The sequence below is a fragment of the Suricata suricatta genome, chromosome 12, assembly GCF_006229205.1.
Source record: "Suricata suricatta isolate VVHF042 chromosome 12, meerkat_22Aug2017_6uvM2_HiC, whole genome shotgun sequence".
Classification (NCBI taxonomy): Eukaryota; Metazoa; Chordata; class Mammalia; order Carnivora; family Herpestidae; genus Suricata; species Suricata suricatta.
The window spans coordinates 86,621,819-86,626,528 of NC_043711.1; the positions used below are offsets into that span (position 1 = coordinate 86,621,819).

Sequence of the window (4,710 nt, forward strand, 5' to 3'; positions counted from 1 at the left end):
ATGGTGATGGTGATGATAGTGATGATGGTGATGATGATGATGGTGGTGGTGATGACAATGGTGATGGTGATGATGGTGGTGGTGAGGATGATGAAGATGGTGAAGGTGATGGTGATGTGGTGATGATGGTGATGGTGATGATGGTGATGATGGTGATGTGATGATGATGGTGATGATGGTGATGGTGGTGATGGTGAGGATGGTGATGGTGATGTGGTGGTGATGGTGATGATGGTGATGGTGATGTGGTGATGATGATGATGATGATGATGGTGATGATGGTGATGGTGATGTGGTGGTGATGATGATGATGGTGATGGTGATGTGGTGATGATGATGATGATGATGATGGTGATGATGGTGATGGTGATGTGGTGATGATGATGATGATGGTGATGGTGACGATGGTGAGGATGGTGATGGTGATGATATTGATGATGATGGAGATGATGGTGATGATGATGATGATGGTGATGATGATGGTGATGATGGTGATGGTGATGATGCTGCTGCTGCTGATGGTGATGATTGTGATGATAGTAAATAACTGCAAATTTGGTATTTTGTTGTCCTGTGGGACATTTTCCTTTATTCACAGTAGCTTTCTGCAAATTCTGCCCTTCTGAGATCCAGTGGGGGTAAGAGTGGGCAAAGCAGGCTAGGACATGCTGGAGGTAGCCCAGTCTTTGGTCTCTGGGGCTGGAGATGCTGGCTTGGGAAGGGGAGGAGAGGGCTGGGTACATCAGGTCTGGGAGTGGTCCCAGAGAGAGTTCATGCTTCCTGTCTTGTGCTCAGGCAGGGATGATCCCCTCTTAGGGTCTGCAGATACCCAACTCAGCTTTCGGGAAATAAGATGTGCACCTTGTCCATGTGCCTCTCCTCCTTTCTCCTCAGCCTCAGGTGTTCTGAAGTCCTCTAGCACAGGCTTTGCACACTACTCTATTTCAGCAGAAGCAGCTCCACCGTTGGTCCACCAAAGGTCCACCATGTCACCATCACCAAAGTTTGGTTGGTTTTCATGTAAGATTTCGCTTGAGGAAAGGGTTGAGCAAAGATTTCCTGATCAGTGCATGACAGTGATCTCTCTGGAAATATTTACTCACCATTCCTGGCCCCAAGTGCAGCTGGGGTCTGTATGGTTATAGAGGCTGTGCCCTGGGTAGCCCCAGGGGCTCCCTTCGCACAGTCAGTGATGTGAACTTCACTCCCCAGAGATGTGCACTGCACTGGTCCTGGGTCTGCCTCTGCTCTAAAACTTTACCTGCTGGCCTTGGTGCCTTCTCCAGTGGGGAGTGGGCTGTGGTCTTGATCTCATAACTCCATTAGGAGTTCCAGAGCTGGGAGCAGACATTGCAAAGCCTGAATCCTTAGGCTGACTTTGGGACATTCATAGGTTCATTTAATAGTTACTGACCATGTTACTCTGTGCCAGGCACTCTGCTTATCACAAGAGAAAAAGATCTCTCCCTTTTTCTCCTTCCTTGAGGACTGTCTAGTCTATTGGGAAAGGTAGGCTATCAGGATGAAAACAAAGAAATGTGTGATTAGAAATTGAGATCAGTGCCATAAAAAAATAAATATGGTGCTGCTATACAGATAAAGGACGGGGTATCAACTGAGACAAGATAGGAGAGGAGGTGGCATGGAGCTGAGACTTGAGTGATGAGGTTGCAGCCATGAAAAGTGTGGACAACAGTGTCCTAAGTAGAAGGAACAGTGTGTGCAAAGGCCCTGGGGCATGAAAGAGCTTGGGTCTGGGGAGCCAGGGGAGTGCCATTGTGGTTGGAAGACCATGGGTAGGAAGGGCCTGAAGCTTCAGAAAACATCTGAAAGGTGATCTAGTCAGGAGGATACAGGCATCCAGGCCAGCCCTCATGCTCCATGTCTGAATTCCCACTAATGGAGCAGAGTGTTAGAATGAGGATCTGGAGGTGTAGACTCTTAACCTGTCCAAGGAGTTTCCAAATACCTCCCATTGAGCCAGTGACATCCTGGGCCAAGTGCCCTAGCACATACTCCTGACAGGAAATTACCTTAACCTGAGCGAAAGTAATTCTAGATCCTGGAACAGAGAACCTTCCCGATGTCAGTCACCTAACAGCACAGACGCTTAATTCTCACATTAATGCCACATGGGTGGTGGCAGGTGGCTTTCCCCATGGTGATGCGGGGACCCAGGCCTCTCACATAGTAGTGCTGTGATCTCTAAGGACCTTGGCCAGCAGTGAGAGGAAGGTGGAGAGAATTGCGTATGGGTTTTTATGGACCAGGTGTAGACATGTGTGTCTCTTCTACTCACATTCCACTGCCCGGATTCAGTCACTTGGCCACGCGGGATTGCAAGGGTGACCAGGACAGAGAGTTGACCTCGATGCCCTCCGGTTAGAGGAAATGGGTTCTGGTGCACAGAAGCCATCGCTGCCACAGCCCTCTGGCGCTGAATGACAGTGACAGTGTGCTGCCGAGGCCAGGCCAGTAGGCCAGGCAGGAAAGAGGAAGCTGTTCAGAAATAACACACTGCACTTCCAGATTCTAGGGAAGGAACCGCTTGCATCTCAGTCATGAGCATCTCTTTGTGGCGGACAGGACCCTGGATGGGTGATCATGACTAAGACAAGTGAGGACCTGGCCTGGGCAGGCCGGGGGTGTGGGGGGAAGGAGGGGGAGGGCAGAAGGAAGAGGATTAGCTGCTCCATGTGGGTAGAACCGCGAGCTTCCCAGGGAGCCCCATGACGAAGAGAAGGGAGATGCTCCCTGTAACGGAGTTGAAGGCAAACGTGAGCAGGGGGAGGATCTGCTCTCGGCCACTATCATGTCCAGCAGGAGATTTGAAGTTGTTCCTTGTTCTGCAGGGGTTCCCTTACCCATAGATCCTTAATAAGACCCTGTGGCCGGCTGCCTGTGTCGTGTTGACGGTGTCTTGAAGGTGTGAAGGAAGCAGGCAGTGCGTGTTAGAGATCTTATTTGGGTTCAGGCAGGGGAAAAATGAAAAATACTTAATGTTTATTCATTTTTGAGAGGGGGGAGGGGCAGAGAGAGAGAGGGAGACATAGAATCAGACACAGGCTCCAGGCTCTGAGCTGTCAGCACTAAGCCTGCGTTGGGGCTCGGACTCACCAATCACAAGATCGTAACCTGAGCCAAAGTTGGACACTTACCAACTGAGCCACCCAGGTGCCCTGGAGAAATGAATTCTTACTGTTTTAAACAGCAAAGGATTCTGGGAAGGGAATATTGGGCACACCAGTGACACTATGACACAGGGACTCAGGAATCACCCTTCAGCCACTGTGTGGATCTGGCTGGCCACAGACACCCTCCTGCTCCATCTCTTCAGAGCACCCCTCTCCTTCCTTCCCTCTGATAAGTTAATGGACAAGAGCAGACAGACACTGGGCTGGCCATTGTCTGGCCCTCTGCTCTGGCCCAAGCAGACATCACTAATCGATCCTGTGGTGCCCAGAGCAGCTCCCTAGGCCCCTTCTGGTTGTGCTGACCCTGTGGAGGCCTGGGGGGCTGGGCCAGCTGTCCACACTGCCATTAATTCTTGGGTGGCCCACCTAAGGACCTCTGAGAGGACAGTTTCCAGAGGCTATCACACCCTTCTCCTGACCCTGTGTCCACTGGGGAGACCTGGGCTGCTCTCTTGCCCCGCCCCAGTCCCCGGGCCCTGCTTCCCTCTGACTTCACACGGGTCCTGGCCTCATGGCTTCTCCTCCACAGGCAATTGGTTGCTAGCTTCGTGCCCACCCCTATTTCCAAATCAGGCTCAGGGCTGCAGAGAGTCAGTCACAGGGCTGCGGTGGGCCAGGTCCAGAGGGAGCTGGGATCAGACACATCGAAAGGCAGTGATCACCTGGATCGTCCTAAAACTGCCTCTGGTTAGTTTCTTTTTCCACCTGGTTTTCCCCCAAATTACTATGATGCCCTGATCCCTAGACTTATGTTGGACTATCCCCACCAATGGACTATTTGCAGAGGAAAAGTGAAAATGACAAGCACATTCAGAATCAGGGCGTGGGCTGAGCTTGTATCCCAAGTCATCTCTTACTTGCTGTGTGACCTTGGGCAGTTTACTCCCCTTCTCTGAGCTGTCCTCTGTAAAATGAGCCAAGGAGCCCCCTGCCGGGCCAGTGGGAGTGTCAATGACTGAAGTGGCTGGCCCCGTGTCTGGCAGGTTTGACCTGCTCAGTAGGTAAAGGTGGCTCTGAGTCCTGTTAACTCTGACCCTTGTTGATTGGGACTGGGGTTTGAAGGTCCAAGTTGGCATCCTGGCTAGAGACTTGTACCTTCTCTCTCTTTTTTTCCCCCCAGAGCTGTTGGAACTAAGCTTTCTCTCATCTCTTCAAGGAAGATATGACACCAACTTTGTTTTAGCAGAAACAAATCCCAAATAAATCATCCACAGAGGGACCAGCAGGCTAATAGAATGTTCTTAAAAGGGCATTTTATTTTGTCAAATTGCTCTAGTGCTGCTCATCTTTGCTCGCCATTTTTCCTGTCTGTGTGCAGATTTCTGGAGGGTCTGTTTGCGGGCCTTGAGGAAAGGGGCTGCCCTGGTATCTGCCGAGGGCGGGGGCCCCGGGGCTTCTTTCCGGTGCACCCCTCACTCTGTCGGGCCATTCCTGCCGGTATCTTCACCTCGTTCCGTGGGGGAGACCCGGGGAGGCGACGGGGGCAGCCGGGGAGGAGCCCCCGATTCCTCCTTGG

At 51.6% G+C, this 4,710-nt stretch overlaps 1 long non-coding RNA gene across 2 annotated transcripts; it reads left to right on the forward strand.

Annotated features, from left to right (window-relative positions):
• Positions 1-560: 560 nt before the first annotated feature.
• On the forward strand, positions 561-4,411 carry LOC115273063. Of its 2 annotated transcripts, none has more exons than XR_003900644.1 (4): positions 561-638; positions 895-1,020; positions 3,768-3,881; positions 4,315-4,411. It is a non-coding gene; the product is annotated as an uncharacterized LOC115273063 (long non-coding RNA). The 2 variants fall into 2 exon arrangements; XR_003900645.1 differs by having other exon boundaries at positions 895-1,008; positions 3,724-3,881.
• Positions 4,412-4,710: the final 299 nt, after the last annotated feature.